Below are 27,574 nucleotides of genomic sequence, written 5' to 3'. Positions count from 1 at the left end.
GATAAAGATGCCGAGTACTCTAATCTCATCGTTTTCGGGTATCGGGCCGCTGGCCAGGGAGAGTTCCATTGTAGTGGTGCACTTAGGCGACGGGTGAATGTACACAAATGCGGATTTGGATGGGGAGCATTGAAGGCCGCAGCGGCGGGCGTAGGCGTCCACAATTTCCGCCACTTGCTGCAGGTTGGCCTCAATGTCTCCAACCAATCTGTGTTTGGCCCAGATGGTAATGTCGTCGGCGTACAGCGCATGCTGGACGCCTTCGACCTTCGCCAGCTGACCCGGAAGTTTCCTCATAGTCAGTTTGAAAGGTAACGGCGAGAGGACCGCACACTGTTAGGTTGCTCTCGTTCCCAGTTGATAGGGGCCGTGTTCTTCGTCTTGTATTCGGATGAAAGATTGACGATTCGAGAGAAATTGCTTGATATACCGAAAGGTGTTATGTCCAAAGTCGGTCTGGGAGAGATGTTGCAGGATATTTTCGTGTGTGACGTTGTTGAAAGCCCCCTTCAAGTCTAGGGCGAGTATTGCATTATCATTGAGAATTTCTCGGTCGAGTTAAAGCAGAACATCCTGCGTGGACCGGTGCGGGCGGAAACCGAACTTGGTGTCTGCGAATGCATTTCGGTTTTCCAGAAACAGAGACAGCCTGTCCCGCAGCATAGTCTCCATCAGCTTTCCCGCACAATACCTGAGGGAGATGGGGTGGAGGTTGTCTGTGTTTGTGGCTTTGCCGGCTTTCGGAATGAAAGTTACCAGGGCGGTCTTCCATTCGATTGGGAGAGGTGCCTCACCAAGCCAGATCGAGTTGACGAAAGCGAGGAGGGTCTTATAGGCGGGGTCGGGAAGATTGGCAAGTAGTTTCAAAGTTATCTTGTCCCGGCCAGGTACAGTTCATCATTTTGTTTTAGCTGGGGCCGCCTTCAGGTCATGCAGCTGGAACAGCTGATCCAGCTCCGCGTTCTCGGAACCTGCGTACGAGTACGCGGGTTTTAGGGGGACCTGCTGAGTGCAAAGATACTGATCGCGTAGCTTGCACGCTAATGTTGAGGTATCTCCATCGAAGCTATGAATAGCTCGTAGGAGATGTTTTTGTGTCTCGGCGCGGGTTTGACTCGGGTCAATTAGGGCGCGGAAGAGGCGCCACGTGCTCCGGCTAGGCATTTGTCTGCCCGCCGTGTTGCAGCGGTCCACCCAGTTCGAGTCGGCGAGTTGCACCGCGTACTCTGCCGCTCGCTAGTTGAGCTCTGCGATACGAATTTTAAGCTTTCTGTTATGTTGAGAGAGCTGAATTTTAGTTTCCACCAAACGAAGGTGTGCAACCAATCCTTGTGCCCATGCCTGGTATCCTTGTTCGTGAATAGAGGCCGAATTGATGTAACTTTGCCGGAACCAATTGAAGTCGGTGAGCCGCGCTTGTGCGTTGGGCCGTGCCAATGGTTTAGTCCTTACGGTGGTATTGATAAGGCAGTGGTAACTACCGAGGGTTTCCTCTGTGTTGGCCCCTTCAGCATGCGTAATATTTTTGGTAAAGGTAAGATCCCGAAACATATCACGGGTCACGGAGTTACCCACCCGCGTTGGATATGCAGGGTTGGTGTGGAGAGTCAGGCCCAGCGTGGACGCAAGTTCCGCTAGCTTGCGTCCCCGGTTCTCCTCACGCACGTACCCCCAGAGAGTGCTGTGGCCGTTGAAATCGCCCACAATCACCAGGGGCTTCCGCCCCGCAGTCTTTAAAGCGCGGCTAAAAAGTGCTGCGAACGTTACATTTTTTAGTCGGGGGGGACAGTACACGTCGAGTATGGGGAGTGGTACATATTGTTTCTTGAACGGAAGAAGTGTCACCATCACATACTAATATTCAGTTTGAAGTTCCAAGTCGACTAAATTAGCTGTATAATTTTTACGCACACATACGCAGGAATAGGGGTCCTGTTGAAAGGTGATGCAGTTTGTAAGGGTGGCGCCGCTCCCTGGCTCCTGGAGGGCAACCACCGCCGGAAGTGAGTCGAGAGTTGAAAGGAAAAGTCGTAGATTGCACAGGAGTGTAAGCCTCGACAGTTCCACTGGACAATTTGAACAGGGGTGGTCGAATTGGTTCTTCGGGAGTGCCTGATCTTAGGGGTGCTCGCCATGGTCAGTTAGGTTGAGGCAGGATTGTAGCGACGCTGCTCCGGAGACGGCACTCGCGGTGATGGGGTGTCCTCTATACCGGAGAGCAAGCAGGTGTCGTCATCATCTGCCTCTGTGAGGCGTCTAGAACCTTTGACGGGCGGCCGGATAAGTCCTTATAGGAACCGCCGGTCCTGCGCGAGGAGCGCAAGGAATGCGTAATTTGTTGGGCAATCATCGCGGCGATTGTCTCTTGCAATTTGGAGATGGTGTTGACCATCAGTGAGATTTGGTTTGCCATGGCGGCGAATCGAGCGTCTATGTCTCGGAATTGGGCGTCAAAACAGGTCTCGAATGCACCCTCCGCGCTTGTTGCTGCTTTGGCCCGGAGCTCACTTTCCATTGCCTCAGCCGTGGTAGGGGAGGTGGGAGAAGGGGACTGGTTTATTTTGGATTACAATTCGTTAATTTTCTTTAGCGGCATCTCGTTTTGGGCCCTGAGTGGTGCTATTTGATCTTGCTCGGAGCTCTGCGCCCTTGGGAGGGGATTGAGTTGGGAGGAGGAGGAAGCAGCCCCACCCGAAGCGCTCACCTGGCGTCCGTTTTTGACGGCGTTGACCCAGTGCCTGGTCTCGCCACGCGTCTCTGCCATTCGTTTCTCCAGTCTGCCGTGTGGTGGCGACGCCGTTGACAGTGGCTTTCCATCACCCCCAGTAGGTGGTTTTTCGATGTTTGAGGTTGGTCGTGGGGTGGCCCAAGATGGCGGCTTTTTTTCTTGGGCGTTATTTTCTTTTTCCCGCTCGTTTGGGCGACTATCTTTCGTTTGCGGAATTTTGCCACACAGTCGCGAGAGTTGGTGACATGGGCGCCACCGCACACAGAACACCGGGGAACACGGTTGTGAGGGGCCCGCACCCCCTCCACTACCGGAGCTTAAAGTCCGCACAGTCCACACGTGTAAGGCTGCAGGTTTGGACATGCATCCGCTCGATGCCCGACGACCCCACACTGAATGCAGGCCGGGATAGTTTTGTAATAGGTTTGCACAGAGACGACCATGTTGTCATACTGCACGTAACGGGGCTTCTCCTTACCAGCGCAGGTGATGCGTACCTTGTTTGATGTTCCGAATTTTCGGATTTTCACGATGATGCCGGCACGCCAGCACACTCCATGTTGAAGAGTTTCTGTAGTATCCGGGTTACGGACCACGATCACTCCGCAGCACGTGTTGCCGCCGTCTTGCCTAAGGTAACCATGGAGCGGGACCGATCCCTCCTCGGTATTTACAGCAAAGTCCCCGATGAGCCGTCGGCCGCCTCGATGTCCGGGGTATGCACGATTATGATGTTTTGGTCTCGTGATGGCAGAACGAAGATGGCGCGGGCTCGTTCCGGCCCGAGGTACGCCAAGATGGTGGTGCCGTAGCCGGTTTCCGTGAACGCCTCTTGAAGAGAAACACGCTGCCTGGGCTTGATGACTATACAGTAGTCTTCGGGAGCGGGTTTGGGCATTGGGCGCGGCTTCCACTTCGTGGACAGCTCTCTCTTGCTTCCCGTGGCGCGCGTCGCGGGAGCGTTCACTTTTCCGACCGACGAGCCGATGGCCGGGGTGACGTCGGACGCCGTCATCTTGCCTTTGCCTTGGGAGCGGCGTTCAGCCGCTTGCAGTAAAGCTTGACTCCGAATTTTCGGAAAACCCATCGAATTGTGGTCACCGGTGGTGGGGACCGAGGTCCACGCCATCGTATCAGGGTCGTAACCACGTCATTGGAGCGCGGAAGTTGCCTTTTTGTCCTAGGAAGGCCGATTTTGCCCGGCCGGGTGTCGGCATCGCCGCGGCGGCTCCCACGTGGTCGGTCGAAAAACGGCTGTAAATTCGTAGACAATGGGCCCACCTGGACGACTTTGGTATCCAGTTGTTCCGCTTGATGTTCCGGGTCATTCGATGCACGTTTTGCCTGGGTAGAATGATTTGGGCTGCGGCCCCAGCTGAAAATCGGCGGAGCTGTGACACCACACGTTTGCTCACGTCGCGCGCTCGCAGCGCCCCCTTTGTATAGCGATGTGAGTCAATTTAAGTGACGTCGGATGGGTAATCGTTGTGGGTGCCGTTTACAGCTTTGCTTTCCAACCAAATTGATGGGTGAATTGGCGCGATTTTTTGAGGCGCTGAAAGGAGACGTCACTCTTGGTGTTAGCCTGGAGATGTAGGCCCAGGATTTTGATGCTGCGGATGGGAATGATCGGTCGCCATGAAGGAGTATTTGAAGGTATTCCTTGATTTCAACAATGGAGGCCACAGGCTTTAGCACACTGGCGTACTAGAAGTGAGATGCCATGCGTTCGTGTGAGATTCCTTATTTTTGTAACTCCTAGCCCATGAGCGAGGTGCGCACAGCGACGCTATTTGGGCGTGAGTGGTCGCCTGACGCTTTCATGTGGCATTCAGCGGGAACACAGGGGGAAAACCCGTAGACGTGCTGGGTGAGTACACCACCTGTGTTCCCCCTCTTTGCGTGGGCCCCTAGCTAAAGCGAAAGACAACGGGCTCTCGCTTAGTTAGTCTATAAGGTCCAGGTTCGATTCCCGGTGGTGCCAGTAAATTCTTTGATTTGTTCGCTGGTGTTTTCTGGTGACACCAATGGCCGAAAACAACCCTTGGGGGGTAGAGGTAAAAAGCTTTGCTTAAAAAGCCACAGTGACTGGGAAGCGACTGGAAGGCAATGATGTGACCCGCTTGAGCAGCACGGTCATACAGTAGCCTTATCTCGGCCAGCAGCTGTTCATTTTGTCGACCGCATAAAGTTGACTGGCGCGATTGGAGCGCAGGCTTGGAGTCACAGAAGATCACCCATCTTCGGCCTAAGGCATGCTCAGTGGTGTGATGGGCGCAGCGGATGGCGGTAATTTCGTTATCCGTTGAAGTGGTTGGTTAAGCTATCCTGAATTGCGTGATCATCGACAATCGTGGTATGACCACGGCGCTGGCAGTACCAAACGTTGTTACGCAGCCATCGGTGTAAATCTGGTTGCGGTCATGGTTTCGCTCGCGTAGATAGATGTGAGTTACCTGATGTATTGCTAGCGTCGGACAATCTCGCTTCTTCGTTAACCATGGCTTAGTTAAGGCAAACTCGTGGCTGCAGCGTACATCAAAGTGGGAGCAGCGGCCTCGTTGCCGGCGTATAGTTGGATGTGAGGCGAGGAATTATGGCTGCTACAACATTGGCCAATTATAGACGGGGGCGTTCCGATGGCATATTCGCAAGGTGATCAATAGCAAGACTGTTTACCTGTCTCAAACGCGCCCTGATGGTATCATATTTTAGGTAGGTGGACAAAGGGTGGTCACCGGCCACCGCAATTGTTGCCGCTGTTGCCGCCCTAGAATAGTGCTAGAATTGTTGCCGCCCTAGAATAGTGCATTATATAGCTGTAACATTGATTTATTGGGCGTTCTCCAAGTCTTGCCGCGAATGAGCTGAAGAATATTGGTTACTGCTGACAGCCGCTTCATCATACAGCGTACGTGGGGGCTCTAAGAAAGGTCGATATCGTCAGTCATGCTAAGAAATGTGTCACATTTTACATAGGAGACATTTTCGCCAATAATTGACAAGGGGTGTGCATACGTGGCCTTCCGTGAAAACGCAAGCAGTGTGGGTTTGCTGGTAGACACTTCCAACCCCTTCGTGTGCAGATAGGAAGTGGTCAAGACTGCAGCCTTTTACAGGAGCGCGTGCACATGCTGTCGTTCACTCCATCTGCCCATATGCCAATGTCACCCGCGTAGATCGACAGATGAACCGTTCTTTGAAGCGAAGTTCCCAGGCCGATAAGTGTTAGGTTAAACAACTTGGGGCCCAAGATGCCTCCTTATGGTATACCTGGCTAGGTATAGTGTACTGACGTAGGGCCATTTTGAGTCATTACACAGAACAACCTCCCCGAAAGGTAACTCCCCATCCACTGGTAGACACGGCCACCAAGCCCCACGTCCTCTAGTGCTTTAAGAATGCCATCGCGCTTCATTGTCATATGCTTCTTTAACGTCTAGGAACAGCGCAGCGCTTATGCGCTTGGCGCGTCTCTGCTGCTGCAAAAAAGTTACCAGGGCGATGACGCAATTGATTGACGAACGGTGACGACCGATAGCAGCCTTGACTGCAGGGTAGACGTTGTAGTACTCGGGAACAACTCCAGACGAACCAGGATGACTTGTTCCATCAGCTTTCCAACGTAGCTGGCAAGTGCTATGGGTCCGTATGCCACTGGGTCCAGCAAAGATTTTTCCGGTTTCAGGATAGGAACACGGCGGCTAGACCTCCATTTTTCAGAATATATGCCATCGGCCACAGCTCATCGAAATATTTCAAAAGGGCCTGGCGAGCTTCATTTCCAAGTTGGCAGAGAGCGGTATCGGTGATTCCAAAGTGTCGAGATAATGGCGACCGCTTGCACACAGTCAATACCGCTTCAAGCACCTCTATCTAAACCGGGACGTCCATCCCATGATCCCACGATGCGGGAATTTCAGTGGCATGTGGTGAGCCGGAAGGGCCTGTATCCCTAATGATCCGATCATAGAAGTCCTCTCCTACTTCAAGCTCTCAGCGCTTGTGGTAAAGAACCAAAGATTTGAATTGAGAGCGTTGTTGCAGGGGGTCATTGACCCGCGCATAGTCCTTTATATTCCAGACAAGGCCTTTTGAGAGTCGAGTGATTCACAAACGGACTTCCAACGTGTGTTTGCCCTTCGATAAAGGGTCGTTGAAACTTCATTTGTGTCCTTCTGGCATCTCTCAACTCTTCAAGGGACTTCGTGCGTCTGTACCTTCATACGTCTGTACCTACGGATAGCTCTGAGAAGTTCCAGGTCAACGGACTACTCAGTGATTTTTAGAGACAAGGGTACAGAACGTTTGCAAGCAACCAGAATGCGTCCAAAGCAGACTCTACATTTCCAGACTCATTGCTTGCAAAGAAATCGTCCATTTGCGAATTAAATTGGGACCAATCTGTCACCCAAATGACATTAAAGTTGATGCGACTTTGTAGTTCAATATTATTTATATAGGTAGGAATGTGGTGACTTCAGCCAGTTAGTACGTCTGCAAACCATCATGTATGTCTGGACAGGCATCGCAAAACAAACGTTAGGTCCAAGCAACTGCCGTAGTTTGAGCCCCGTAGGAAATTCCGAGTTCCATCGTTGAATAAGCATACGCCATGGTCTGACGCAAACGAATCCAGGTTCCGGCCTTTGCTGTTAGCGCTTGAGCTTCAACGCAGCAATGGTGTGCATTAAAATCACCCGTAATAATACACAGACCAGCCATTTCACTTAAAATGCCATGCAGTCTCTTGCGATCAGAGCTAGATGCCGGGTGCACATATTCACCCACAAGTGTGATTGTGAGGTCGCCTTTCCTGATGCTCATGTAGGCGTACACATTACCTCTCAAGCTTTCGCGGGGTGGTGTATAGAGCTCACGTTTGATGAAAACGACGAACTTGCTTGGCTCCCCATATGTGGTGATTGAAACTTCATAGCCAGATAGTTTAATGGGTTGGCGAAGGATAGGCTCGCAAATGACATGGGTGGGAATCGACATCATGAACACAAATTGGCGAAGATCACCGATGCGTGGCAGCACACCTCTGGCGTTCCACTAAAAAATGAAAGCGTCCTTGACATCCGCACTCACCAAAGGGCGCACGTTGGCCATTGCACTTGCTCACTCGACGCTTGCGAGCACTGACTCCAGCGCCTCCGGTATTTTAGGGCACTGAAAGCGGATGGAATGGTAATGTTAGTGAGGAACGTGTGAATGACATTCATCGAGGACCTCAAGACAGCTACAACTTGCAGATCTGGGACTCCTGATGGACGGGAGGTAGCATGGCTTTCTTCAGCCACCAAATTTTCTAATAAGACGTTTGCGGCAGCGCAGAAATAATACAGCATTGGGCACAGGAAAAAAAAACATTCAGATTATACAAATAAACAACAACGAAAGAAATTGACGCCAGGCGTCTTGTTTAATGCTGGCGATGCCCATGTACAAGTTCACTGCCTGGTGCGTAGCATTTGAAGATAAAGTCTTCACAAAAACATTTAAAAACATGCAAGAAAATTTAATGGAATCTGACTATTTACGAGGGGCTCTGAGCACTGAACCTCGCGAATGAGCCTGTGAGCACGAGTTCCGCACGCTCATATGGCAGATGCTCTGAAGAACGTCGTCGCTATCCTCGTGTGTTGTAAACACGTGCAGGCTACAGCTCGAAATTATTCAGGGGTGACAGAGCCAGGCAAATCTCTGAATTACGGTTGATGCGCTATTTATTGCAGTAAAGCATCAAGCGGGCGAATTCTCGCATAGCAAATACTCCATCTCACACGCGGAGTGTAGCAGACGATGGCAGTGGGAGCTCCTCAGCCGACGTCAGCTGACAGGGGGGCCACTAGACCATCTCGCCACCAATATTACCCAGACTGAGGCAGGATTTCTTCCGTTGCGAGGATAAAAACTGTAGTCGGGAAACAAATTTCTTTGGCATAGCATTCTAGGCTAGAGAGCCGAAACGCGCCATTTCGCTGCGCGTTGGAAGTAGTTCAACAAAAATAATTTCCTGGCAGTAACCTAAGCACCTTGAAAATATATAGTCGTCATTTCTTAGCCTTGCATTGAGAATGCTCTTAAACTAGTACTCGGAGTTTATGAAACATAGAGTATTAGGTTTAGAATTTCGAATATAATTTGGTGAGCTGGTCGACACTGGTTTAGCATAAATTGTCGTCCGAAAAAAACAACTAATATCCTCGTTAACAACCTTCGCAGCTCGCCTCTTCATTCGCTGCGCAGGCTTTTCAAGAGGGAAAAGAAAAACAAGCTGTTCAAGCAAATGAAGCAAGTGTTTTGTAGAGTGTACGTCCAAGTGATGCTGATACAAACGGGGGTCCGTCGCTGCCGCTATTCGTTTGGAAGCCAGCTCGCTGGCATAAGCGATCGTGTGCATAGTCGTGTGCGTGTGCTACTCATCCAGTGTACTGATAAGAAAGGTATATGAGCACACTAAACATGTAGGTGCTGCTGTTCAGTTTCAACATCATAAACGTCTACAAATTTGCGCATTCTCTCTAAACTGCAGCCTCAACAAAATTCACTTGACTTCTGAATCATACAGAGGGAGACGCTATAGTCTATGTTTGGTATGGGGTTTCGAAAAAAAGCTTTGGCGTGTGTTTACGAACAAATAAAGCGTAGAGAGAAGGGAAAAGTATGCGTGCATGTTCCGCGCTTCTGGTTCAGCACAGTCAACCCCAAAGCTAATCCGAAGAAGTCAACTGTAGAAAATTCGTATCTGCATATGTGATATCCAAACCAGTTTATTAGGAACTAGTTGTGCCCAGTAACAAGAAAGAGTTAGCTCAGCTTCCGTTGCACCTACCCCATTGATTTTTTTTCTCTTTGGTCACTAAGTTTTATCCCAAGTATATATCTAGTCCATCGTTGGCGTAGAGGTGGTTTGAATCGCGTTCGAATCGCGTTCGAATTCGTGGTTCGAATCGTGGTGTCAGACAATTCCCATCGGATTAAAAAAAAACTCGCGTGTTGACGGAATTGCAGGATGAGGTTTGAGGTGCGCTCTGACCCCGGCGACCATTGCTGGTAACGCACTCCGTCATCAGATCAGGATGCCCACCCTGGTAATATAAAGGCCACAACCTCCAATGAATTCGACAGTTAACCCACGACCCTCAGTCTCCAGTGGCTGCAGAGCAACTCACTACACCAGTGGTCAGACCTGTGATGCAGCAACGGGTGCTGAGAAAACCTGGACCCGGGCAGGCCGCCACTGGAATCTTAACCTGGCAACATTGAACACGAGAATCTTATCTAGTGAAGCGCGTCTAGAGGCGCTGTTCTAGGAATCAAATCACAATAAGTTGGATGTCATACGGCTTACCGAGGTTAGGAGGACAGCTGGTGCCTTTACGGTGACGAAAATGGCCCCGCCCTATGTTACTGTGGTTTATTGGACAGAATAGAAGCGCGAGTGGGATTTTTAGTCAATATTACCATAGCTGGCAACATTGAGGAATACTAAAGCATTAAAGAAAGGCATCCAGCCTTCTAATTGGGCTTAATAGGAGTTACAAACTATAGGTGGTATATGCCTACGCGCCGACATCCAGCCACGACGACCACCTAGTTTAACGCTTCTGTGAAGATGTTGAATCCGTATGGCTAAAGTAAAACCACAGTATACCGTTGTTATGGGAGGCCTAAATGCTAAAAAGGCAAGAATCAGGCTGGTGACAAGGCAGTTGGGAACTATGATCTGGGGTTTAGAAATAGCAGGGGCGACCTACTAGTCGAGTTTGCAGAATGGAATAACCATTTATCATAAATACCTTCTTCTGCAAACAAGAGATCCTGAAGTGGACGCTCAGGACTCTTAGCGGGGTGCATAAAAATAAAATACAATTCATATCATTCGATAACCGTAGCGTCGTGCGGGATGTATAAGTGCAAAAGGGTAAGCTGTAGTGACCCCTGCATGGGGATATCTTTAATTAGGCTAGATTTGCGGAGGCATCATAACAAGCTCGTACGAAAGAAGCCGATCAGTGAGCTTACAGTAAGACGCGAAGTTGGAGAATTCAGGGTCTCGCTGCAGAACCGATATTGAGCTCTTGCTGAAAAAGCATATTTTATAATAAAGGAAGCCAGCGACAATCTCATTTGCATTATCATGGAGTGTGCACTAAAAGTCAGGGGCACGATGGCTATACAGGATATTGGTAAAGTTTCCCAGCAGTCAAAATATTTATTTAGGAAATGGCAAACCATGTGCATATCTACCCCAGCTGACCGAATAGAACTAGCGGAGCTTTCGAAATAATTATGCGTAAGACAGGTGACATGCGGAAGTAAAATAAGGAGAGGATCGAATACGCTGTAAAGAAGGGAGCCAACGTGAAAGCAGTGAAGAGGTGTCTAGGCGTTGGCAGAAATCAGATGTACACATAAAAACTAGCGAGGCAATGTCGTAAGAAAAAGGGATGGTATAGTAATATAAACCCGGGAGTTCTGTAGAGATCTTCACAGTAGCTTGGGCATCCACGATAAAGAAGAAAGAGAAACTAGGTCAGAAGAGGTGAGGGCAAATCCCTAGTTGGAAATTAGATAACTGCAGACTTCTTGAAGGATGGCGGGAAAATTGTACTAGTAAAACTGCAAACCTATATATGCAATGCCTAATGACAACGAGTGTACCAAAAACTTGGACCTGAAAAATTGGACGCCGGTCAGCTTACTCTTGTACTTACCAAGGTAATCGCTAACAGAATTTCTGCCACCTCAGGTTTCTGTCAACCTAAAGAACAAGAGGGGTACCGGAATGGCTATTCAACAATGAACCATATTTACACGATCAATCAGGTGATGGAGATTTGCTCGGAGTGTACGGAACCCATTAATACAGCACTCAAAGATTATGAGAAAGGATTTGACCCGGTTGAAACCTCAGCGGTCAAATCAGGCATTATGAAACAAGGGTGTAGATGAGCTTTGTGTAAGGATACTAGAAGATATTTACAGTGGTCAACAGCTACCATCACCCTCCATTAGGAGAGCAAAAAATTACCTATAAGAAAAGGCGTCAGACACAATCTCGCCGATGTTATTCACCACATGTTTAGAAGAAGTATTTAGAACATCCGATTGAGAACAGGTGGGAGTAAGGAATAATGGAGAACGTCTTAGTAACCTCAGGTTTTTCTGGTGACGTTGCCTTGTTATACAAGTCGAGGGACAAATCGCAAATCATAGTTACCGCACTAGACAAACAGAGTAGAACCCTGGGCTTGAAAAGAATATGGGGAAACTAAAGTAATCGTTAACCTCGGACAGCACAGCGGTTTGTGATAGGTGGCGAGTCAATGGAACTGGTAAGCGAATATACCTACTTAGCCAAGGTGCGACCCCGGATCCGAACCATAAACAGAGATATTTCGGAGGATATGAATGGGCGGAGTGCATTCGGCAGGCATTCGCAGATAATGATTGGCCGCGTACTATTGTCCATGCAGAAAAAGTGTAAGGGAGCTGCATTTTACCGGTAATAACCTACAGGGCAGAAACTTCAAGGCTCACTAAAAGGCTACAACTTGAATTGAGGACGGCACAGCGAGCAATGGAACGGAGGATGATAGCTGCGTATTAGGTACAAAAATAGAGCTTAGTGGATCAGGGAACAAATGCGTGTTAAGGACATATTAGCAGAATTTAAAAAAAGGAAAAGGACGCGGGCAGGAAATGTAATGGGAAGAAAACATAACCGTTGGTCATAAGGGTAACAGAGTGGATCCCTAGACCAGGCAAGCGTGGCAGGGGGCGGCAGAAAGATAGATGAGCAAATGTGATCAAGAAGTCTGTGGGGATGAATTTGTTGCAGTTTGCACAGGAGCAGGGTAATTATGCTATAAATGGGAAGACCTTTGCCTTGCAGTCGGCGTAGATTGGCTGGTGATGATGATGATGATATTTTATGCACAGAAAAGGTGTACTAATGCTGTCTTTTTAACACTTGTAAAGCTCATGTTTATTATGTTGTGTTGAGACCACGAAATAACGACAATCCAAAATATTAGGCCATTCGAGTTAACCTAATCTACTTTTTATGAACTCGGAACTCTTTTCTCACGTGCGTTCTACGCAGTGTTCTACGCAGTTATTTTTAAACGTGGAAGTGGAGAAGAATGTTTAATTTTATTCAAATGTCTTCGGTTACAAATGTGAATGAATGAGGACTGTGTGCAGCAGTTTGAATTGTGTTGTGAGGTCAATTTGCCTGAAAGAGTTCAGCGAGTTGACAGCGCTCCTATAGTGGTCACCTTTGTCCTCCCCTTTCCATCGTGAGTATTCTGCATCTGGACCACATTGCGATTGAAATATCAGGCTTAATTAGTTTTGCCCGTATATGTCTGAAAAGGCGTGTACGTTGTACTTTGTTGCTTGCGTATTGTGAAACGTGCCTTCGAAAGAAACCGGGACTTGAAGCTGCACCGATTAGATAAGCATTTTCGCTTTGTTTCTTTATTTTCGGCACCTTCCGCTCCGTTGGCTTCCACCGTTTTTCAATGTACTAACCCGCGCATGTTGAAGCCCTTGTGAAGCTTGCGTCAACGAAAACGGTTGTTGGCGTTGCGATATTCAAAGCAATAAAAGCTCACGTAGACGAGGAAATAACAGTAAGAGAAGATTAGACAAAGCGTTGAACTATACCTGAGTTTTAGTCAGAGAAAAAAGAGATAAACCGGGAAACATGGAATAGGAATGACAACAGCGCCGAACTTGAACACGCATCATCTCGAGCTCTGCCAGCTACCCCCGTTGCTTGTACTGGCGACATGATTCAGATTTGCTGTAATGGTCTAGCTGTGTGGACATTTTGTCTATATTATTTACCGCAGCCTCGTTGCTCGCTCGAGCGTAATGCCACGACGCCTTAGTGCGTAATGCCACGACGCCTCGGGGGATTGTTGCGTTCGCAGCATAAAATGCTAGTTTTGTATAGTCAGAAAAAAAGATTAGAAAGAGCGAGTGTTCGCCACAACACTGAAACCCTGATGCACGGCGGTGGTAAACAGAACGGTAGTTCCAAGCTTTTCCCTTTGAATGTCCTGTGTGTATATATTTCCGTGTTTTTGGTAACGAAATCATACAATGACAAAATGTGTGCGGTGGTGCTTACGTTCAGTACAGTAGAATTTTAGAATAAGCAGCTTGAAACCACACCAATCCAAGATTTAAATTTTAGCACACCATTCTGCCCTATAGAGCATCCTTGTTTTCACACAAGTTGGTGTCTCTTCTATGTGTGTCGCTAAAGTACATACGTAACGCAAACTGGTACCGCGACTGACCACCTACTTTTAACAGGGGATGACCTATCCCAAGTAGCAAGTAATCAAATGGTGTCAACCCACGTAGGCAAGAAGCAAAGTCAGGTGCATGCAGTGAAATTGAGCCCGTATAAAATTCGGAGTGCATGCAATTATTTTTGATATGCTAGCATCTTGTTTGCGTCCTCATTCTTCTGTCTTACGGTCATGTTCGTTGCTTATGTGCCACCCACGCACTGTCCTGGCCAGCCAAGCACTGTCTCCTTGTCCTTATATTTTGCATATGCTTTAATGCTAAAATAAAAATTAGTAAACCTGTTTGCACCATATACCACCAAGAGTAAAAGAAAGACCTCATTTCTTGTCGCTTACTACAAAACTGGTAGTCGAAGATCAAACTTCCTGCACCAGGACGAGGTGAGCGTGCATCCATTACGTCTTTTTTCCTTTGGCTGACCTCAACAATAAGGTTGGAGAAAAGCATTAAGTGGCTTGCCCCTATGAGGCCAGAGCATCACCCCTTCCTCCAAATACATATTGCAACAGCAGCCAATTTTATAAAAAATGCGGCTGCATTTGAACATGAATCTTGACTTTTGAATATATTAGCAGTTTACTTTATTTTTGGCCTAATGTTTATTCGCATTTATTAGCAACGCATTAAAAATGAGGTCGACGCTCGTATTCTGAGTATTGGCTGTTTGGCCGTTTGGGCTTTGTTTATACTTGCTAGCAAGTGGCACCGTCTCCTCACCGCCTTGACTGAACTGCACCTTCCTTCTTCTCCTCTTCTCCCTTGGTCTAGCCCCGCGTGACCAGGTGCTGCGCTATCCTTTCGAATGATTGGCCGTGCCTTTCACCTATACCTCATTACATGTACACTCTGTCGATTGCTGACACCTACGATTATATGGAAGTTGGTCAAAGTTGTGTAGGGGCTGTGTTCACCAAAAGGGGAAGGAACAGGACTGGGTAAACTAAGTCTTGCTGTCCAAACAGCTTCACCCCCCACAGCCCAGTGGTGCCAGCATGTAGGAGGCGGTAGCCATTGTTGGACAATTGTTTTATTGTCGGCTGTTTGTTATTTTTACATTCTTTACGCACATCACACAGGAACGGGACATATAAGAGACGTTGACCCAGCGCTGTGTCAGTGCTGTTTCTATGTCCCTTTTTTGTGTCTCGTTCGTGTGTTTTGTGCATGGAAATTTCCGCAAAAGAGCATGCGTGGATACAAGTGGAGTGCCGACAAGACGGGTGAGCAGTAAAAACCGACAGAATCCAGTTTATATTACTTAACGTCGACAGAACGAAGGGAGAAAATGAGCTGGCTAGAGTGACAAAGGCGACAGCAGAAAATTTTTAATGCTAAAATAGCCTCAAAGAGAAACCCCTCTGAGAGCCCCCACTTGTTACATGGAGGAGCCACTAAACTATCACAATCATATCTATCTGGTGTGCGCCCCCCTTGGTGGCTTCGATGCTTTGCTCGCTTTCGTTTACCTTGAAGCTCGAAGCCATTGCTGCATATTGACTGGTTTTTGCAGGTGAATTGGCGAAAAGTCCGAAACGAAAGCCAGTGCTACATTTTTTGTGAAGACCGACAATTAGGGAAATACGGCAAAATATAAGGTAGAAGGACTCTACAGCGTTAGGACTTGAGTATACAGACAGACAGACCGACAGGCAGACACAGAACTTTATTTCGGGTAATGCCATTCAGGGCGCGCTTGCAGGCGGTGGCATCCATTGAACAGCGAACTCCTCAGCCCTGTCGATTATCTGGACCTGAAGGTCCGATCGCAGCTGCGCAGCGCGGGCTCCCATTGATGCTCAGTGGTGATCAGTGGAAATGGATCCTGGGGGCATGCCCATATGCTAGATAGGGTGGCTTGTTCACCGCACAGGTGGAAGGCGGTGGCTGGATAGATACTTGGGTGCACGTGGGTAAGACGGGCTGAGTTGGAGAAAGTGTTCGTTTGTAGCACATACCAAATGTGAGCTTTGCTGTTATGTAATTGCTGGTCCACCGGTGCGTAGATCAGGTGGGAGACGCGGTAGTGTGTGTTGATATCATAAATGTGACCGGACGATCCCTCGCACACCTCGCACAGTGATAGGGTTAAATATTAGGCCCACACATTCCGGCCGTCTCGTTCCCCTCAAGGCAGGATCGGGTGGGTGCTCAGGGCAAATGAATTGTCTGGCCCGGGGATATGGGCGGACAACTTTCCCGAATGTTGTGTGCCACTCGCTATAATCAGCCAGTGGAGAAATTTTGAATTGCCGTCTTTTAATCAGCAATGATTGCCTGAGGGGTGGATTCTTTATTGTGGCTAAGGATGTGGTGGCCTCTTCCGCCGTTTCTGGGCGGGTGGCTCGTATAGCTTCCGAGTTTAGAAGTCTTTAGGGATGTACGTTGTAGCGACTGCGAATGCATCTGGTGCCTGTATTCCGCTGCGTCCACATAGATGTTTTTTGGGTTATTGCTCTGTATTTTGTAGAGCGCTTCAGCCCGTCTTTTTCTCCTGGCTATGTGATCTTCGGGGTGCATGTTGCGGGGTAGTGCTTGTATTATTAGCCTTGCGTGAAAGCGTGGTGGTATAGAATAGAGGTGTGTATAGTTTCTGTGGTGCCCAATGGAGATCTGTTGGAGTATGTGTCTCCCTGCCGCTGATCCTGATAGTCTTTTGTACTGGCTGGTTAATTAGGCCTCAATAAGTTCCCTGACTTTATTGTGGATACCGAAGCCTCAGAGGCAGGCAGTAGATGTGCCGGAGGTGAGGCCAAGTGCCAGTTTATATGTTAGTCTAATAAGTACATCGACCCGTTCTATATCTTGCCTAGTCAAGCGAAGGTTAGGAAGAGAGTACATCAGTCGACCTAAAGCTAACGCTTTCAGAATGCGGAACTTTTCATTTTCTTTCATGCCTTGATGACGATTTGTGACTATTCAAATTAATTTGGCTGTTTGGGTAGCGTTTTTTTTAGGGAGGAAGCGGTGCTATATCGGCAACTCCAGACCGTGACGCTACTCACCCCAGCCCTAATGAAGCACGTGTTCCCGGACGTGTACGAAGTAACCTATGCCGCATATGCCAGAAAAAGAAAGCCACTACGGCTCACATCCTATGGGACTCTAGCAAAACTACACACGAAGCGGCTACATGTAAGACAATTCCGTCGCTGCTAGAACCAGTGACGAGGAGCTACGACAGAGAGACCCAGACCCAGGACGTCCAGCAGGTCTACGCGGCACTCACAAGGCAGCGACCCAGCGAAACCGAGTGAAAACTGACACGCCAGACCTGGGGCAGGCGTGGTCGACCCGAAAAAGTAGCGGTTCCACGACTAAAGTAGAGGCAACACCAACCGAGACGACTTCAAGGCCGCGTCACGGGTAAGTATACCAACATGAAAAGGGCGACAAGCCGTCTTCAGGCCCTATCAATATAGTTGTTGTACCGTACCAATATATTTAGGAACTCTCCGTTTTTACGGTCATTTTAAATAAAGAAACCAAGTACCCGAATGCGCGAGCCCTCTGGGATAGGGTGCTCTACAATGTGAAGCATAATGTTTGGCTTCTTCGATTTACGAGTTTGTGGTGATATCAAAAGTAACTGTGACTAATAAGGTGAGCATGGAATTCCTCCTTTGGCAGCTTCTTCGACAACTACATATACGACTTGCTGGAGGATTTTCTCTATATGCGCATTGCGGCCTCGGTTTGTCAACAGCGTTGTGTCTTCAGCGTAAAGGCTATGGTAAAAATATGATATTTCGCTAAGTTTTGTGGATTTTTTCAGGATGGCCAGATTAAACAGAAGTGGTGATATGGCCGCTGCCTGGGGCGTGCCGCAACCCCCTATGTCAATGCCAGGGGTGTTAAGGCCACCTACATGAAGGACGTCCATTCTGTCTGTAAGAAAATCCTAAACCTAGTTATAGACTCGTTCCTCTGGGTTCACTGACTGTAGGCCTATAAGTACTACGTCACGGATGACATTATCAAAGGCTTTTTTCAGGTCCACACCTATACTATCAGCAGAGTCGTGACTGTTTGTACTAGGCTGTTTAATATGATGGTGAAGCCTGAGCATGACGTCTTGTGTATACATGCTTGGCCGGAAGCCCACCATGGTTGGAGGAAATTTATTAGTATCAGTCATATACTGCTTCAGTCGTGCGTGAATGACATGCTCCGTGACCTTACCCAGACATCATGTCAGGGAGATATGGGGGGGAATTTCCAATATGAGGGGTATTTGACTTCGGAATTAGGATTTCTTGGCGTGCATCCACGATTTAGGTATACTGCGTGTTCGCCAGCCTTCGTTAATATCCTGCGTGAGTGATTGGATTGACATATCGTACAGGTTGCGTAATGCGGTATTAGTTTTTTGGTCTGGACCAGGGGCTCAGTTGGATCAGAGTTTGGGTAATGCAGCTCGGAATTGAGCTTCTGTAATATCTCGGTCGGGGTCCAGATTGGCTATTCCCGAGTATGGTTGTAGTTGTGCTTTCGGGGTGGGGAAAGGTATATGTCGCGTAGTGCATCAAGGAGTTCAGAATCCGATCATTGGTTCTTCTGTGTTATCTCGGTTAGGTGACCACTTTGTTGTCTCTTACTGGTACTGGGGTGAATTAGGTGTCTAAGTAGTTGCCACGTCTTCTTAAGGTGTAGGTTGCCCTGCAGCTGATCACATATCTGGTCCCAATGGCTTTGAGCGAGTTCCGCTGCGTGTTTTCTTATTTCCGTACTGAAGGTCTGTTAGTCGTAGTTTGAGCTTACGATTGAATTTATTCTCTCTCCAGCGTCTTTGAATGCTTTGGAACCTTCCCAGAGATGGAAGAACCTGGGGTCCACTGTTAGAGAGGGAATAGGTTATCTATCTACTTCGTTACGGTTTTGATATCGGATAGAAGCTGCCAGGCCCAGTTATCAATGTCTGTTATGGGGGTCTCTTGTGAATGGTCTTCTCGCAGCGTGCAAAGTCATCCCTCTAAGTGAATGTTTGTGGTCGGGGACATACCTAATCCTGTCCGTGTGTGCTATAATGGTTTCTATAAAATATTTCATTGATTGATTGTAGGGTTTAACGCGCCGACGCAACGACGGCGATGAGGCGCGCCGTAGTGGAGGGCTCCGGATAATTTTGAACACTTGGGGATCTTAACGTGCGCCGAAATCTCTAACACACGGGCGTTTTTGCTTTTCGCCTCAATCAGAAAAGCGGCCGCCGCGGCCGGGAATCGAACCCGCGACCTCGTGCTCACCAGCGCAACGCCTTAGCCACTGAGCCACCGCGGCGGGTGTTTCTATAAAATAGTGGTTACTGGCTAACGTACGTCGTGTGTTCCATTTGTCTTGTTTCATGTGTAAAGTAAATGTAAAATCGGGGCTGGTGTCTGCCTGCGCACTATTGCCGACTCTGGTGGCAGTGCTTGGGTCGTTAAGGATATTAAGGTGGTGTTGTATCTTATCCTAGAGGTCTCTCCCTTTAGCACTGCTTTTCTGGTATCCCCATGCAGTGTGCAAGGCATTGAATACCACAGCATTCGGTCTGGCTTCTTTACGAGTCTGCAAGAAGAGGTGGTTGAATCTAGGCTCTCGGTGTTTTGGGGAGCTGTATGCGTTGAGAATAAAGACTTTGGTGTCGATCCGTTCTCTGGCATATACTGGTATTAGGTCGTGCAGAATATGGACACTGTCAAACTGCTACCGGGACTCTGTGAGGGTTACCAGTACCGATGTTTTCGTGTCATTCTGGTTTTGAAATGTCTTGTAGCCTGCTAACCTCATGTGCGTATCGGTCTCCTGCAACGCAACTGTAACGGGCTTAAGATTGAACCATTATTTGCAAAGCGTATCATTTACATTTGTATCCCCGGCAGTTCCACCGCCACACTTTAATTGTTTGGCTTGTTCTTTCCGCGTTTGATAAGCTGTGCTGGTGATTGTAGTCGGGTGTCTGTTGGTATGTGAAGAGGCTCTGGTGATTCAATGCCTTTTATAATGTTGTTTAGGAGCTCCATGGTGTTGTAGAGTTTCGTGTTCATGTCCAGAAATTTTGTTTTGAGGGTTTCTTCTAACCTGTTGAGCCTAATGTAGATGACATGGAGTTTTTCCTCGTGGTCAGTGAGTTTAGCAGCTACGTTTTAGTGACGGGAGTCTGTACAACGCGTTCTTTGACAGAAGGAGAGCTCACCTCTGCTACCGTAGTGGTTCTGCCCTGGGATTCAAAATTTTATCTAGTCAAATAAAACACTAAGCGCAATCTTCGGAACTTAGCCTGTTTGAATGAAACTGAGTGCTCTAAAGACAAGTAATTTTGTTTGTTCTGTAGAATAATATATTTGTGTGCGCACAGCCTTGTACTGTGATTTTTGTGAAAGGTCAATTAAACCCCTTTAAGTTGTTTAAACTGTACAAAACAGATTAGATATCTGCACGGACATGGAAGATTTAAAGGTATCCTTGCTTCTTTTGCTGATTTCAATAAATAAAAAAATATATTTCTTGCAACTAAATTATACAGGACGTACAGGGCCAGTCTTTCCGGCCGCCTTTTCCTGGTGCGTAGATGATTCTTTTGTTGAAATATTCCTCTCTGCTCCTAGCTGCTTCCTACATCTTACAGTCACCTCTCGCTGCATCAAGGGGGCTTGCTTCTTCGACTTCCCTAGTTCGAGAAATGGCCATTTTACCTTATGCCACGGCTGTTTACAGGTATTTATTACACATTATTCTCTAAGTTACGTAAGAGTTGCCTTGGGGTATTGCAAGATCACAGGGGAGATAATTTGTGCAGCAAAACCAGTCTATTTGGGCTGTGTAAACCCTTTCATTACTAAAAAAACATTCACTAACCTGATCCGCCATTTCGGTTCAGATATTTTCATTTTGACTGTTGCTGTTTGACATCTAGAAGTCAGTAATGATGTGCTTCCCGCAAACCCGGTGCCGTGAAATGAACTTTTTATTTTTTCATACGCTTTTGTCCAACCATAGGTTTATATAGATAAATAAATATGGTTACAAGCGACATGACATTGCGCGATGTGATATGCAAAGGCTGGAGAACACGGCTAGGGGTGACTACATGAGGAATTCAACCATAAAAATTCTCACACACAAAGAAAAAGTAAAAATGATCACAATCACCGACGAAAAACAGGAATACTTGTAGCATGCCGACATGTCTCGCAGTGCATGCGGAAAATAAATGACAGAGAGAAGTGGCGAATCCTGCGACAACAAAAGCCTAGAAAAATGTCTGGCGAAGAGAATCAATATTACCGGAAACAAAACAAGATATAGCAAAGGTAGAACAAACCGCGAGCTTTATTTTGCGTTGACACCTCTAACGCCTTCTGCTTTTCTATGCAAGGCTGCGTGATCATAAGGCCTCTTGGTCTAGAAGGTGATCGACCCCTGGTAACCCTGCTTCAATGACTTACGCAGTTCTTCGTCAGATTCGGCTCCTTCTTGCTCTCATTTGATCCGGTTAAGTTTATTAACCAGGGAACGCCAGGCAGATTTTGGGCTGACAGGGCACTCAACTGCGTCGGTCTCTGCCCTCCTCAAGAAGAGAAGGCCCAGGACGAGAATACAGTAGCAACAGATGGGACATTCCGCTTCCGCACGTCATAGGTATCTGAGGTTAGACTAGGGTATTTTCCATCATATGCAAAGTCTGTAATTTGTCTAAAAAATTGGGCTGTGTGGCTTGGCAGGAAAGCGTTTTCAGGCGTCTTTCTTTTAAAGAACATGATGCATCCCACGCTTTAGGGCACAAAGATGCCCCAAGGTTCCTGCCCGCCATAAATGTGCAACCACCGGCGTGAATAGGAAAGGACAATTGTTAGAACAGGGGGGAACAGGGTGGCATCGCACACGCCCCAAAAAATTTCTGCGTTGTGTGCTCTTGGAAGGTTGGTAATACAGAGGCGGTCGAGAGACTTTCTCCAACAGGTACCAGTAAGGCCTTCGTGGCTTAGCGCTGAAGAGGTACTCGAATAATTACTGCTCCTCCAAAGTGACCAGTGCAGTGGCATGGTCCCTGTAAAATCTCGTGTGACTTACATTGTGGTTAAGGCACCCTGATACAGTGAGCCACCTGCTTGGGTGCGCGGACTCAAGGCAGTATAATGCCGCGCGTTGAAAAGAGTTTGGCTGGTCGCGGAAGAACAAGAAGCACTGTACAGTCATCGTGACCTCTACATTCATCCGGCACACTTTTCCCCTCTAGAGACTCCATAACAGGTTGGAGCTATGCATGAGTACGTATTCGGAAGGCCAGAGAAAGACCGCCCATATATGACAATATTTGTTTATTGAGCTCGCGTGGGTTGTAGTGATGCATGCTCCATACAACATTGTAGGGTATATGAGGACGTTGCTGCCGTGAGCCCCTGAGCGAACGACAATGTGGCTCGTCCTCCATGGCTGGAGTTTCGTCTAAGCAGCCAGAAGTTTTCCACCATCTTACAATACACGCGTTTTCCAGGTCTAGTTTTATGCTGAGGTATTTTCCAGTACCTTCTTTTCAATAGATGCCGAAGAGGGATCAATATTTGCAAATCAACTAACCAAGCCAGGCTCCTTCTCACTTGTAAATGTTTATTTCTGGCCCGAAAATTGGCTAAAGCGGCCATTTATCTCTAAGACCTCCCTCGCATGTGCCGTAGATGCGGAAAAAAGATGCGATGTGCGCATCTACGGCATATGCCGTAGATGCGCACATCGTCCGCATTGGCCAGGACTCGCAATTTCTTCTCCCCGAGGACAAGGCATGTGATTGTGTCTGATGCAGCAATAACTCAGTAGAATGGATAAGAAACTAGGTGAAGAGGACTGGTGACATTGCGCGCCCCTGGCGCACTCATTTGTGCAGTGAAATGGGGATGCCAGGCCTACCGTTAAAGACAAGGCTGGTGGTCATGTCTTAACTGGTCTCCGTCTATTCGAGCATGACGTCTCCAATCTATAAGGGACGCAGAAGCGTAAGTATGCAGGAGCTGTACACTTTGTCGAACGCTCACTGCCAACGGAGTAACGTCCATCACTGCCGCTTCGCGCCCTTTTCTCATTCGGTATTAATTATTGATGATAGAGTGGCCTTTGAGCCATAGGTCTGATGGTTACCTACCACGCCTCGCAATACCGCTTCAAGTCACTTGGGCTCAATCTTTGCAACTATTTTGCAGCAAGCTGGTAGTAGCGTGATGGTGAGGAAGTCATTCAAATCTGGAGTTGATTCTGTTAACCATGTTTTGGTATAAGGATGATTGATTGATTGATTGATTGATTGATTGATTGATTGATTGATTGATTGATTGATTGATTGATTGATTGATTGATTGATTGATTGATTGATTGATTGATTGATTGATTGATTGATTGATTGAATAATTGCTGGGTTCAACGGGCCGAAGCAACATAGGCGATGTTGCGCCGTAGTGGAGGGCTCCACATTATTTTTACCACCTGGGAATCTTTAAATTGCGACGAAATCTCGTACACATGGCGTTTTTGCGTTTCGCCTCCCTCGAAAAAGCGACCGCCGCGGCCTTGAACACAACTGCTATAAGGATCAGAAGACGGTGCTGCAGTAATGGCGGCAAGAGTTTTTCTTTCCATACGCCTCCGAAGGCACTCACGAAGATGGGCCTAAGTTCTTTGCCGAAAGTCAAGTAGACCTCCGCCACCATCCCATCTGGATTAGAGGTGTTGTTTATCCACAGCCTTTTCTTCTTCTGCTGTACCTCAAAGGGTGTTATAGGCATATTTACTGTTTCCTAATAACGTTTGTCGTTTGGGGGTTTATGGTACTATTTTCTCTGGGAAGAATTTGGGCATCTTCTTGTGCTGATTTGTCGTGAAAAGTGGTTGGAAGAGGGAAAAGCCCTTCTCTTCTCTCTGAACCCATAACGGTATTGCATTGAACCAAAGTAATGTTTGTTTAGCACCACATCGCCTCTCGAAGGCTTGAAAAAGTTTTCGCGGTTGTGCCTCATAGCCAATCTGAATTTTCCAACTGTAGACAAATGTTCCCAAGTAGCGTCGGTCCCATTTTTTCTCCTAATTCGTGTTTTACGAATGGTGCGTACTTCTCCAATTCTCGTTGGTGTTCGTCCAAATTTATTTATTTTTTACAATACCGTCACTCTCATAAGAGAGCATAGCAGGTGGGCATACAAGATGTGTGTTGTATATTTGTCTCTTTGGTTTCGGTTCCGTGATTCACTGCCGCAGGTGGCGCCAGTGTTGCTTAGGTATATAAGCATGCGCAACTTGGAATAAAGGGTCTTTTGTTCCGATGGGCACTCAAGTTGTCTAGTCGTTCATTCATCGGCGGCACACGCCGCCACTAAATTGGCGACGAGGATGCTCGTTTAGGAGGGGGCGTGATTTTCGTGATTTTCGCCAACTGTTTTCTCCGCCATGAGTGTTTCCGGACTGGCACCACCGCCCCCGTTCCTGCCCACGCCTGGCCGTCCTGCTGTACCCTGGCCGCAATGGATCCGCATCTTCGAGAATTTTCTGCTCGCGTCGGGTGCTTCGGAGTGCGCGCCGGACCGTCGCAAGGCTCTTCTACTGCACAGCCTCGGTGTTGAAGGCCAGCGCATATTTCACACTCTGCCGCTTACATCCTTGGCCAACGCTAAGCCCGGTGAGCAATCAACTACTGATACAGAATCAGGAGTTATCAAGGACACTACTCAGACAAAGCATGAAGCGTCGTCGTATGATATCGCTGTCGCAGCGCTGCATGCGCACTTCACGACAACAATCAATGTTGTGGTCGAACGGCACCGTTTCGGAAGGCGCGTGCAGCAAGTCGGTGAAGCAGTCAATGAGTACGTTACCGCGTTACGTGAGCTTTCAGCTACGTGCTCTTTCACTTCTCAAGAAGATTCCTTGCGTGACCAGTTCGTTGCGGGTGTATCATCTCGCAATTTGCACGAGCGGTTGCTTCTTGAAGGGTCTTCCCTCTCGTTCACTCGAGCTGTACTTATAGCGACGCAGTTCGAACAGGCCACCAATGACCTCCAAGAATTTTCAACTGCAGATGTGCAGCGCATAAATGCTCGTGCAAACACTCCGCCTTCCGCACCTACTTCCGCCGCTCTTTTCGCAACCAGCAGGCACATTGTTACCGCTGCGGTTCCCCTCGGCACAAGGCAGCTTCATTCCGCTGGCCCGCCAAAAATAAGCGGTGTCATGGTGGCGGTATTATGGGTCATTTTCGCTCGGTCTGCAACAGAAACGCCGCTCCGGTTCGTGAACTAGATGGCGAAAATTCGATAACTGAAGAAGTATTAAGCATTCTGGCTGTGACGACATCCACTCGTCCCGCAATCTACATATCAGTAGCAGTTGGTGAAACGAAGTTAACTTTCCTCGTGGATTCAGGGTCGTCAGTTTCGATTTTGTCGCATGACCTATTTAGGCAGCATTTTGAAGGACAGACGCTTTCAGCTGCTCGAACTAGACTACTGAATTATTCGAAGAAACCAATTCCAGTGCATGGTTGCTTCTTTGCTGATGTCACGTACAATAACTGCACAACAGTTCTTCTTTTTTATGTCGTTGAACAAGGCACCTCGCTTTTGGGTATTGATGCAATCAGTGCGCTCGGTCTGCAGATTGATGGCGCGTCACTACAGTGCCTTGAAACGACAGCGGTGCGTACTAGCGCTCGAACGGAGCACACCGCAGTCCAGGCATGGGCGGAGGAGTCCATTCACCTTCCATCAGAATTAGTTGAAGAGTTTGGTGCTATTTTCGATCCAGGACTTGGCATCGCGAAGGGTTTTGTTCACCGCGTCAAGACACGGTCCACAGTTCAGCCAGTTGCTTCAAAACTCAGGCGCCTTCCGCTCTCACTCCGGCCACGAGTCTCGGAAGAACTCCGCCGCTTGGAAAAAATGGACGTGATAGAGCGAATAGAGGCATCCGAGTGGGTGTCCCCCATTGTCGTGGTGGAAAAGAAAGATGGAGGTACCCGCCTTTGTGTAGATCTTCGACAGGTAAACAAAGCCGTCGTAGCAGATAGCTTTCCCCTCCCTCATACAGAAGAGCTATTGCATAGTCAAGTGGGGGCAACCCACTTTTCCAAGCTTGACCTTGCATCAGCTTACCATCAGGTCATGCTTCACCGCGAGAGCCGCGATTTAACGGCTTTTATAACACACGACGGCCTCTTCCGTTTTAAGCGCGTGTGTTTTGGGCTCGCTTCAGCACCATCTGCTTTTCAAAGTATGATGTCGAAAATTCTGCAGGGTTGCAGCGGTGTCCTGTTCTATATCGATGACATCATTGTGTTTGGGAAGGGGAGAGAGGAGCACATGGCGAATCTTACCGCAGTTCTGAGGCGCAGAAAAGAGGCAGGACTCAAACTGAACACAAAATGCGTCATCGATACGCCGGAGCCGGCGTTCTTGGGCCACAGGATCACTGCAAACGGTATTGTGCCGTTGAAGGAAAAGGTTGCTTCCATCCGAGACACTCCAGCGCCCACTGATCCGGCCAGCCTTCGATCATTTCTGGGATTGGTCGAATATTATTCTAGGTTTATTCCCAACTTCGCTGACATGGTTGAACCAATGCGTGTCCTGCTAAGAAAGGGGCAGCGATTCGTTTGGTCTGACGAGATAGACGCTAGTTTCAGAAAGACCAAAGACGCGCTGGCATCTAGCGCTATACTGAGAATGTTCGATGCATCTCTTCCAGTCTTAGTGTCGACGGACGCATCAGAGTGCGGACTTGGAGCGGTCCTACAGCAGGTGGACGGACATAAACTGCACACTGTCGCTTTCGCGTCTCGAGTTCTTTCGCCAGCTGAGAGGAAATATTCAGTAGGAGAACGGGAAGCGTTGGACTGTGTTTGGGCGTGCGAGCGGTGGCACGTGTACTTGTGGGGACGCCCCTTCACGTTGCTCACTGATCATCAAGCCTTGGTGGCATTGCTTTCAACACAAGGAACAGGAAGGCGCCCCTTGCGGGTAGCGCGATGGACAGAACGCCTACTACGGTACAACTATACCGTCGAGTACCGCAAGGGGTCGCAAAACCAAGTGGCGGACGCACTCTCACGCTTGCCCGCGTCGTCTTTCCAGGAAGAAGAAACGCTGTTTGACGAGGTTGTATCAGTTCTCGAAATTCCTTCCTGCATTACCAGAGAACAGTTTGAGCAGTCCCAGTTGCAAGATAGCACAATGCAACAAAGCAAAATCTATGTGCAATCGTCGTGGCCGGCACACAAATCCTTATCGGCCGAGCTTCAGCCTTTCTTCGAAGTGCGTGAGGAACTTTCTGTGGTAGACAATCTAATCTTGCGTGGCGAACGGCTTGTGGTTCCCACGTCACTCACGCAGCAGGTAATCGCTGCAGCACATGAGTCGCATCCCGGAGTGGTGCGAACAAAAGCGCGGCTGCGAGAAAAGTATTGGTGGCCGGGCATGGACCGCCAAGTCGAGCTAGCTATTCAGAGGTGCAGCATATGCCAGGAAGCAGAAAAAAGTACAAAAGTCA

The 27,574-nt window shown here is 48.2% G+C and overlaps 1 pseudogene; it reads right to left on the bottom strand.

Annotated features, from left to right (window-relative positions):
* Positions 1-897: 897 nt before the first annotated feature.
* LOC144160618 (uncharacterized) overlaps positions 898-27,574 on the bottom strand; it is a 45,794-nt pseudogene continuing 19,117 nt past the window's right edge.

This window comes from Haemaphysalis longicornis, unplaced genomic scaffold (genome assembly GCF_048455015.1).
Source record: "Haemaphysalis longicornis isolate Haplotype H1 unplaced genomic scaffold, Haemaphysalis longicornis Haplotype H1 scaffold_11, whole genome shotgun sequence".
NCBI lineage: Eukaryota > Metazoa > Arthropoda > Arachnida > Ixodida > Ixodidae > Haemaphysalis > Haemaphysalis longicornis.
The sequence above is the reverse complement of the archived record's forward strand: the minus strand, read 5'-3'. Positions and strand labels throughout refer to the sequence as shown.